Raw genomic sequence first — 11,412 nt, 5'->3', positions numbered from 1 at the left:
ATATGGAAGATTTTGTGTCCATGGCAAGCAATGAAAGTATTTTCTATAGCGAAGAGAAGCAATTTACTTTTAAGTGGAATCCTTAAATTTTCACCCACAAATACCTTCACTTAAAAAAACAGCTAACAACATTTTCACAAGTACATTATACTAAAACCAGCCAATTAACTCTATCAAACTTAACAATATCATATTAAAAAGAACTTAATCTTTGTAAGACAGAGCCACATATATACCTATACAATACCTTGTAACCGCTAAAATAAATCATTGTAAGACTAAATCGTACTTAAAAAAAAAGCTAAAATCATAGACTAAGTCGCAGTGTACCCTTAAACAACTAAAGGGAATATGCAAGGGAAGATTTTGACAGATGCATAGAATTAGGCAACTTACTCACAATGATGTATTTGACGAGCTATAGTTACAACTTGAAATCTTCAAGATATATTTCATCATGATTTTTCCATGGCCCCATCTCCAACTCTATTTAGTTGATATAGAGTTCTCCTTGTAATTGGATTTAACATGGATATTAGAGATGGTGAATCATCTTTTAAGGAATCATTTCCATCCAAAATGTTGTTCGACACACAAATGGCGTCGGGGTTATGGTGAAACTCTAGACGCACAAACGGCGTGGGGGTTATAGGAGAACTTTTCGACGCTGTTTAAAAGTGCATCCTCTCCCGACGGGTTTCTCCCGACCAAACTCCCGACGACCATTTATGCGTCGGGAGAGGCTCTTCCGACGAATTTTTCACACTTTTCTGACGAAATATGATGTCGGGAGAAGTCAGATTTCTTGTAATGAATTGGTTTATAATCCATTTTTTTTTAAGGTAATTAAGATTTAAAAATAATTTTTCAAGAAAAAAAGATAATAGATTTTCTTGAAAAGATAAAGAATTTCAAATCCAGATCTAAAGGATTTGAAATTGAAAATTTGGTACAACATTGAAGAGATGGGGGAATCAACTGAAAGCTTTGTACGTACAACATTGAAGAGATGGATGAATCAATTGAAAGCTTTGTACGTACAATATTGAAGAGGAGAAATACGAGAATTGAATAATATATCAACCATACTTGATGGAAGCATAAGATTGGGACATAATTGGATAACTAATTGGATAGATGGGGCTTAAACATCACGTTTTGGCCATAAATTATAGAATTAAAAAAAGGTCATGTTTTCAATTGGATCATATTTCTATTAGAAAGAAGTAACTCATCTTTTTTTATTCTTCTCCATATAAATATATAATGTTTAATTTCCTTTTCCATATAACTTGTTTTTTCTCAAGCCATTTTAAACTTTGTATTTTTTGGAATGCTCTATTTCATCATATTTTTTTCCAAATGATTTTTCAATTGAAACTTGGTGATAGAAAGGCCATTCCATGGGGAGAAATAACTCATCCTTTTCTATCTCAAAATCAATTAATAACGAGAGGAGTAGTTCATCCATCTTATTAAAAATATAAAGTCTCTTTGACTTTTTAAATATGAGATCGTCACGAATCCAAATAAGAATAGGAGACTTGAATCTCCTGTTAGGTTTGTGGAGCCCAAAATAACACTTCATAATTGAAGTGGGCTCGTGGGTGGCATAGTCACGTTGGATTTAATTGAATTTTTATTTGTGAAAGTTTTGTTTTTGGCCGACAATCTTTTCCAAGGCCTATTTCTTTTAATTAATTAACCACTATAAGCAAGCCTTTTTAAGTGTCTAAATTTTGTTATAATCAATGAAGAAAAGTGGAGCGTGGGATTCACCTATAAAAGAACAAAATTAGAAGGAAATTCAAAAAAGGTAGAACCGTGGCGAGAACCTCTTTTTGCCTCTGAAGAAAAAGAAAGCCTAGAGCTGAAAGTTCATTTTTTCTTCAGCATTTTAGTGTGGCAGTGAATGTATTTTTGAGAGAATTGTGTTTGTTCTTTCTTTTTGGTGAGGATTTCTCTGATTGTTAATTTCGGGATACTAGATTGTGGTATAGAGAATCAAATAGTTTGGATTTGACTATTTGTTTAAGGGTCTTTGTAATCTTTATATAGAGAACCTGTAGTGTAGAAGACTGGACATAATCTCAAATTTAGGGAGAACCAGTATATTTTTCAGTGTCGAGCTCTTTTTTCATTTTCATTATTATTTGTAATTTTATGATTCATAACTTGTTTGGCTCTAACATGTGAAGCTAGAGTTTGAGATATAATTTAGTTTATTTCGTATTTATTTATATCTCATATAAATTTCTGAAGGAAATTAATCTCAAGTGAAGCCAACGACTTGTTTCTTTAACAGTTTTAAAACATAAATGTATACAAATATAAATAGTAGTTACATTTACATACTATGTTGTACTTTTACATTTTCTCAAACAAAAGCTTGTAAAGAAACTTATCTCTGGATAATCTTCAAGAAATAAATATCATCCTTTCCCATGGACGTAGGCCCTGTGTTAGGCTGAATCACATACATGCTTGTGTTCCTCTTCTCTTCTTCTTTTTGCTCATCAAATTGCATGCTTGATTTTCTTCTTTGATCTCTACAAATCACAAAATCAAAATAGTGAAGGCAAGGGTTTCGAGAGATAAATTTCTTTTGATCAGTAAAGAAAATAAAGTATGAATAATTACCATCGAAAAGATTGGGTCGGCTTCAACTCTCCCATTGAATTGAGTTAATGGAATTTCCCACATGTTGCACAGCCAGCTAAGAGGTGTGGCACATTGTGTGCCTTTCATTTCATCTACCAAGTCGAATTGTGCTGGTCTTTCTCCTCCTCGTGGGCCTGAAGTCAAAATTAACCCAACAATCTGATATCAGAGCAAAAGATATTAAAGACTTCAATTCTTGTAGCATCAAGATTACAAGATTCATTCAAGATGGCAGTAGCATGGTACGAAGTAGAGAAATTCGATGGTAAAGGGGACTTCGGCCTCTGAAAGACAAAAATAAAAGCAATTCTCGATAGGCAAAAGGTTCACAAGGCCCTAGTGGATCCATCTACTCTCCCAAATATCATGACAGCTCAAGAAAAAGAGGATTGGGAGAGCTGGCAGACTATAGTACGTTAGTTCTAAACCTTAGTGATAATGTTTAAAGGCAAGTTATTGATCAAGAGACTGCCTATAGGATTTGGACAAAGCTGGAAGACCTATATGCCACTAAGGATCTTCCTAATAAAATGTATTTTAGGGAGAAGTTTTTTACTTTTAAAACGGATTCTTCAAAAACTCTTTCTGATAACCTAGATGAGTTTAAAAAGATTGTTGTTGAATTTAATAACCTAGGGGAGAAAATAGGAGATGAGAACGAAACATATGTTCTTTTTAATTCCCTACCCGAATCCTATAGGGAAATTAAAAATGCCTTAAAGTATGATAGGGATAGCATAACTACTGATGTAATAGTTTCTGCCTTAAGAACTAGGGAACTAGAGTTACAAGTAGTCAAGAATGAACAATCTAATGGAGAAGGATTGTTTGTAAAAGGAAATTTTAAGCAAAATCAAACCAAGGACAAAAAGCAATCTCAAACAGATGAAAACAAACCTAACCATAAAGTCAACGGTAAGTATTGCAAAAAGAGAGGGCATTTAATCAAAGATTGTTTCATACTTAAAAAGAAAAATCAAGAGAAAGAAAAGGAATTAAAAGGTAAGAAAACTGAAGCTTCAGTAGTTGAAAGCTTCTATATCTACTCAGATGTCTTAGCCTCAACCCTTGATAAAATTACTCATGTCAACCCCCTTAGAAAACATGATTGGGTTTTGGACTCCGGATGTACTTACCACATGACATCTATGAGACCTTGGTTTAATTCATATAAAGAAATAGATTGAGAGATGGTTTACATGGGGAACAACTAAGGTTGTAAAATTGAAGGTTTTGGGTCAGTCTCCATGAAACTAAAAGATGGAACTATCAAACTTCTAAGGAATGTGAGACATGTTCCACTTCTGAAAAGAAACTTTATCTACCTTGGTATGCTAGATGTAGTGGGTTGTGAATAAAGGGGCAAAGGTGAAACTCTAGAGGTTCTTAAATCTAAGGTAATCCTTGTTGAGGAAAAGGTAAATGACTTATTTGTAGTTAGAGGTGTAGAAATGATAAAAGGGGCATATGTTGCCACACCTAATGATCTAGCAGAAGCTGATGTATGGCATAAAAGATTGTCTCACATAAGTGCCAAGGGGCAGAAAGCTTTGTCTAAACAGGGAATTCAACCAAAAGGAATCTTAGACAAGCTAACTTTCTGTGAACATTATGTTTTGGGAAAAGCAACTAGACACAACTTCACCAAAGCATACCATTCAAGTAAGTCAATCTTAGACTATATTCACTCAAATCTTTGGGGTCCAGCTCAAACTCCCAGCTTAAGTGGTTCAAGATATCTACTTTCCTTTATTGATGACTTCTCAAGAAAAGCTAGGTTTTCTTTCTTAAATCTAAAGACCAAGTGTTTAACAAATTTAAAGAATGGAAACTCATGATTGAGAAGAAAATCTCTAAGGAAATTAAATATCTAAGAACAGACAACAGGTTAGAATTTTGTAATGAAGAATTTAATAAGTTCTGTAAGGAATCCGGCATAACTAGGGACATGACAGTCAGACATACTTCTCAACAGAATGGGTAGCTGAGAGACTTAATAGAACTATTATGGAAAGGATTAGGTGCTTACTCTCAGATGCTATACTTAGTGAGAAGTATTCGGCTAAAGCTACTAACAATACTGTTTACACCTTAAATAGGTGCCCTCATACATCCCTAAACTTTTTGACCCCTGAAGAAAAATGGTCAAAACATCCTCCTAACTTAAATAACCTAAGAGTTTTTGGATGTGTTAGTTATATACATCAAAATCAGGGGAAGCTAAAGTCTAGGGCATTGAAATGCATGTTTGTTGGGTTTACTGAAGGTGTAAAGAGGTTAAGATGTGGAATCCAGTTGAGAAAAGTTTTATAGTCAGTCGGGATGTTACCTTTAGAGAAAGGGAAATGTTCATACAAAAGAATAAGACTACAATAGAGGTTCCTAAAAGCCCTTCACCTAAGATTGAGGTGGAGGCCCAAAAGGACAAGTCAGTAAACCATAATTCCCCTAATGAATCAGAAGAAGAAGGTGTTATTGAAGATTAACAAGAAGAAACTATTGAAATAAAACCTGATTTGAGTCAGTACTCTCTAGCTAGGGATAGGTAGAGAAGAGTGATTGTTCCACCAGCTAGGTATACATAAACAAACTACATGAACCTAGTTTTAAATGCAATCATAGCACCCTAATGACCAGGAAGCAGCCAATTTGAGGAGGCTGTGAGCTGCCATGAGGCTAGGAATTAGATTGAAGCTATGTGTGAAGAAACGCAATCACTAAGTGTAAATGACACTTGGACTCTAGCACCCCTTCCTAAAGTGTGTAAAGCAATAGCTTCTAAGTGGATCTACAAACTAAAGGAAGGATCCTCCAAGGATGAAAAGCCAAGGTACAAAGCTAGGTTAGTGGCCAAAGGCTTCACTCTTAGGGAAGGCATTGACTACTCTAAAATTTTCTCACCAGTGGTCAAGAAAACATTTATTAGGCTACTTCTATCATTGATTGCTCAGTATAATCTTGAACTAGATCAACTAGATGTTAAAACAGCCTTCTTACATGGTTATTTAGATGAAGTCATCTACATGGTTCAGCCTAAAATTTTTGTTGAAAGGGGTAAAGAGGATCTATATTGTCTCCTAAATAAGTCCATTTACGGTCTTAAGAAGTCTCCTAGATGTTGGTATAGGAGGTTCAATGACTACATTGGAAGTATTGGTTTTCAGAAAAGCTCTTATGACATCTGCACCTATATTAACTCTACCTCTTATAAGAATAAAGTGTATCTTTTCCTTTATATGGATGACATATTGCTAACTGGGACCTTAAAAAAAGATCTAAATCATGTCAAAAATCTCCAAAAGAAAGAAGTTGACATGAAAGATATGGGTCAGTCTAAAAAAATCCTTGGGATTGAAATAGACAGAGACAAAGGTTTCTCTATCCTAAGCATTAGCCAAGAAAACTACTGTGAGAAAGTAATCGGAAGATTTAATTTGTCTAATGCTAAACCAGTGACTATTCCTGTTGCTCAAAACTTTAAGTTGTCCTTAAATAATTCACCTAAAGAAACTGACATAGAACACTTAAAGCAGATACAAATGGTGCCCTATAGTCAAGCTGTACGATGTCTAATGTACCTCATGATCTCTACTAGGCCTGACCTATCCTATTTAGCAAGTCTTGTGAGCAGGTTTATGTCAAACCTAGGGAAAAGGCATCGGGAAGCTACTAAGTGGATTCTTAGGTATCGAATTTGGTCCAAGCATTCTAAACTAATCTATAGAAGTGTTAAACAAAAAAACCTTGAGCTCTATTGATATGTAGACTCTGATTTTACTGGTGATCAAGATAAGAGAAGATCTTTAACAGGGTATCTTTTCTTATATAGCCCAAATTTACTAAGCTGAAAAGCTAACCTACAATTTATAACAGCCCTATCCACTATCGAAGTTGAATACATGGCTCTCTCAGAAGCAATAAAAGAGGCATTGTGGTTAAAGGGCTTTATGGAAGACTTTGGTATCAATCAAACAGTAGTTAAGAACTACAGTGATAACCAAAGTGCAATTCATCTTTCCAAAAACCCACAATATCACTCAAGGAGAAAACATATAGATATTAAATACCATTTGTAAGAGACAGAATTGAAAAAGGGAAAATAGAAGTTTTAAAAGTCCATATCTCAGAAAATGCCACAGACTTGCTTATTAAGCCAGTTCCAAAACTCAAGCTCAACACGTGCCTTGACCTTATCAGCTTTTTTCTACCTAAAAAGGGTAATCAGAGGTCAGATTCGGAAAGGAGAAGATTTACAGAGCTGAGATTAAGGTGGAGATTTGAAGGAAATTAATCTCAAGTGAAGCCAACAGCTAGTTTCTTTAACAGTTTTTATAATAGAAATGTATACAAATATAAATAGTAGTTACATTTACATACATGTTGTACTTTTACATTTTCTCAAAAAAAAAAAGAAGTTGTAAAGAAACTTATCTCTGTATAATCTTCAAAAAATAAACATTATCCCTTCCCGTGGACGTAGGCCTTATGTTAGGCCAAACCACGTACATGCTCGTGTTCCTCTTCCCTTCTTCTTCCTGCTCATCAAATTGCATGCTTGATTTTCTTCTTTGATCTTTGCAAATCACAAAATCGAAATAGTGAAGGCAAAGGTTTAGAGAGAGAAATTTCTTTTGATCAGTAAAGAAAAGAAAGTCTGAAGAACTACCATTGAAAAGATTGGGTCGGCTTCATCTCTCCTACTGAATCGAGTTAGTGGAATTTTCCACGTGTTGCACAACCAACGGAGAGGTGTGGCACATTGCGTGCCTTTCATTTCACCTACCAAGTTGAATTGGGTTGGTCTTTTTCCTCTTTGGGCCTGAAGTCAAAATTAACCCAACAATTTCCAACACTTACCACTTGATGAAAAAAACATTGTTTTTTAGATGGGTCCAACTATCATTATTCCTTGAATTGATATGATTTACTTTAGGAATGAAAGATTTCCATCATGATTCACATCACCTTTTACCAAATGCTTTCTCCTTTCCTAGTCGTTCAATTTCTCCTTTACATGTAAAGAACTAAATGAAGCCCAATAATTGCCTAAATGAACTTTCAACCAGAAGAAACAAAAAGTAATCCTATTTGAGAAATTTCAAGGGCAAGCCTCTAAGATTAAAAAACACACATCTTTTCTTCAAGAAAATTAGGAAACAAAACAAGACCATGATTTTTTTTCTCTATTTTTGGCCATGCACATAAACTTCAGGTCACCGTGAAAGATCTAGAAAGATACCGTTAAACCCATCCATAGACAGTGGACACACCTTCACTATCACGTCAAATGCTTCATCAAGTCTGTCAGAGACAAACCACTCAAAACTGAGCTATGAAAACTTTGTCACCTAGTCTGCACCAGAACCAACTTCATCAAGTCTATCAAAGACAAACCACTCAAATATTGATCTATGAAGGTTTCATCATTATCCATCATGTCCATAGCAGGACCACCCAAAGAAAGGGCTATGGATCATTTAAAGATTTTAATTTTATCCATCAAGTTCGTACTAGGACCACCCAAATAAAGGGCTATAGATCATCAAGTCTATTGCGATAGACCTCCTAAAAGAACTATGGACCATTAAGTCTATCGTAATAGATCACCTAGATAGAGGGCTATGGACCAATATAAAGGTTTAAGTCCCATGTTCACTTAGGATTCTAAAATTATTTTTCTTGTTAGTTCTTTGGTTAGAGGGTTAGCCAGATTCCTCTCAGACCTCACAAATTCCGTGGAAATAACTTTTCCTTTTAAAAATTATTTCATAGCTCCATGTTTAAGATGAATATGCCTTCTTTTGTTATTTTATAAACTATTCATGGCAATTTATATGGTAACTTATGAATCACAATGTACCAAAACTGGTACTGATGCCCCCCACAATGGCATGTCTCCTAGCAATAAATTCAGATTTCATGGTGGATCTGGCTATGCACGTCTACTTTGTAGACTTCCATGACATGATTCATGCGCCAAGTAAGAATACATATCTACTATAATATTGACCTCATCATTATCAGTTACCTAAGTTACATCACAATAACCTTCTAACATAGCACATAATTTATTGAAATGTAAACAATAGTCTATTGTACCCTTAATATATCTCATCAAATGACGAAGAGCACCTCAGTAATCTTTATCAGGAATATATGTATATCTACTCAATCTACTCACGATGCATGCAATTCAGATTGATACACAAACTAACTCTTTTATTTTTCTTAAGATTTATACTAGTATCTTAAGGTGTTCTTACAGGAAGATCATCAAAGCAGCCAAATTTCTTTAATAATTTTTAAGATAGTGTGATTGACATAGAGAAAAACCATTTTGCAATGTTCCTTATTTTAATACCAAGAACTACATCAGCTTCCCTAAGTCTTTCATTTCAAAGTGCGATAGGAATAACAACTTTGTATTATTTATTACCTCTACATTTGTTCCAAAGATGAGCATATCATCAACATACAAGCATACAATCACACATTCTACTTCAAACAATTTGGAATAAATACACATACAAAAAGATCATTTTGATCATCTTTGATGGTCATATGAGGAATTCAAATTGAATCAATTGTTTATTAAAGTATTGTTGAATTTTTCATACAATCGTTGGGAGCTTGCTTAAGACCATAAAGAGAATTTACATACTTTATTTTTTTACTGACAACTGTAAAACCTTAAGAAATTTTTTTTTTTTTTTAGGGATAACTATACCATATAAATTTCTTTTTCTAAATCACCATTAAGAAAACCTTTTTTTTTTTTTTTTTTATCCATTTGGTGAGTTATAAGTCAATAGATGCCAACTAGTGCAATCAAGTCTCTAATTGTAGCTATTTTTGTTACAGGGATATACGTGCCAAAGTAGTCAATACTTTGCTTTTGTATATACCCTACTATTACTAACCTAGCCTTTAGAAAGCTCCATTAACTCCCATGGTTCATGGTTAGAGAATCTAGTTCACTCTTAATGGCTTCCTTCCATAAGCTAGAGTCTATAGAACTTAAGGCTTCTTGTTAAGTTTTAGAATCTTCATCTATTAGATACATAGATGAAAACGACCAGTCAATATCACTTGGCCTTTCAATTAAAGAAGTAGTCAACAAATCAGGACCAAAATTTTTCTCAGTTATCTGTCTCTTACTTCTACTAGGTTCAATTTTATGCATTCTATCAAAGGTTCTAGCATATTTAGTTTCAAGCATACTACTAGAAACTTTATTATTTTTCAGTTTCATGCATACTATTATATGAAGAAGGCATAGAAGTAGATATATTCTCATAACTATATGTTCTATCTTATTCAAGTTTTGCCTTTTTCATTGGAAATATATGTTCAAAGAATTTGGCATCCCTATATTCACAAATGGAACTATCGTTCAAGCACATGGATCTATATGTAGCATTATTTTGAGCATAATCAATAAACACACATTCAAAAGTCTTAGATCCTAACATAGATTTCTTGAATGCAGGATATACTACCTTAACCAAATATCCTTACACCCTCAGATAATTGAGATTAGGTGTATAACCTCTTCAAAGTTTGTAAGGTTTTTTATCTAATTTTTTGTGTGGTACCTTGTTAAGAATAAAATGGGCAGAAAGCACAACTTCCACCACATGTTATCAAACACTCTAGAATTTAACAAAATAACATTCATTATTTTCTTAAGAGTTCTATTTTTACATTCTACTATACCATTTTGTTGTGGTGAATAAGGTGTAGTAAATTCATGAATAATGTTATTTGCTTCTAAAAATTATTTAAGAAAATTATCACTGTATTCACCACCTTTATCTGACCTTAACCTTTTAATCTTCTTATCTAATTGATTTTCTACTTCTATTTTATATTTTAAAAACATATTACCAGCTTCATCTTTTGTTTTTAAAAGATAGACTTTAGTATATCTAGAGAAATCATCAACAAAATATATGCACAAATTTTTTCTACCTCTACTTGTAGTGTTTTTTAAATCAACTAAATTAGAATGAATCAATTCAAGCAATTCTATACTTCTATGGGTGATAGGTTTAAACGGTTTCTTGATAAACTTTGCTTTCACACAAATAAAACATTTACTAATTTCACGTGTTTCAGATGTATTGATAAGTTTTAATTCTTTAATTTTCTTAATCGATGCAATATTCACATGACCCAATCTAACATGCTACATAACAAGAGACTCAACTATGTAAGCAAAATTAGAAGCACTTGCATTCATCATGTTCGTAGCAAGAATATTGTTCAAGACAAAAAGACCATCAACTAGATACCTTTTACCAACAAAGTCTCCATTCTTGGTGAGGATAACCTTGTCAACTTCTAGTACAATTTTAAGCCCAACCCAGTTTAATAGACTTACTAGGCACCAGATTCATATGTAAGGAAGATACATACAACACATTACTTAAGAATAAAGTTTTTCCAGAGGTTAGATTTAAAAGAATCTTCCCTTTTCCAAGAACTTTTGTCGTCAAAGAGTTACCCATGGATACACACTCTCCAGCAGTAAAGTCCTGGTAGTCTTTGAAAAGCTCTCGGTTTGAGTAAAAGTGCCTTCAACCTCCGGTATCAAGAATCCAATCTAATTTTTTTTCTATTAGATTGGCTTCCACAACACCAACTATTGTGTCATCTTGTTCAGCAAGATTGGCTTGTGGGGTGGATAGTTGATCTGACCTTCTTTTTCTTTGATTGCATTGGTAGAATTTGTGATGTCCTTTCCTCTGA

At 33.8% G+C, this 11,412-nt stretch overlaps 1 long non-coding RNA gene across 1 annotated transcript; it reads right to left on the bottom strand.

The window, feature by feature from the left end:
* Positions 1-2,300: 2,300 nt before the first annotated feature.
* On the bottom strand, positions 2,301-7,291 carry LOC120090289. The gene is made up of 3 exons (XR_005485500.1): positions 6,803-7,291; positions 2,641-2,795; positions 2,301-2,549 (listed from the first exon to the last, which is right to left on the bottom strand). It is a non-coding gene; the product is annotated as an uncharacterized LOC120090289 (long non-coding RNA).
* Between the last annotated feature and the right edge of the window lie 4,121 nt (positions 7,292-11,412).

Source organism: Benincasa hispida, chromosome 11 (genome assembly GCF_009727055.1).
Source record: "Benincasa hispida cultivar B227 chromosome 11, ASM972705v1, whole genome shotgun sequence".
In the NCBI taxonomy this organism is placed as follows: Eukaryota; Viridiplantae; Streptophyta; class Magnoliopsida; order Cucurbitales; family Cucurbitaceae; genus Benincasa; species Benincasa hispida.
Note: the sequence above shows the minus strand (reverse complement) of the source record. Positions and strands in the feature narration are given on the sequence as shown.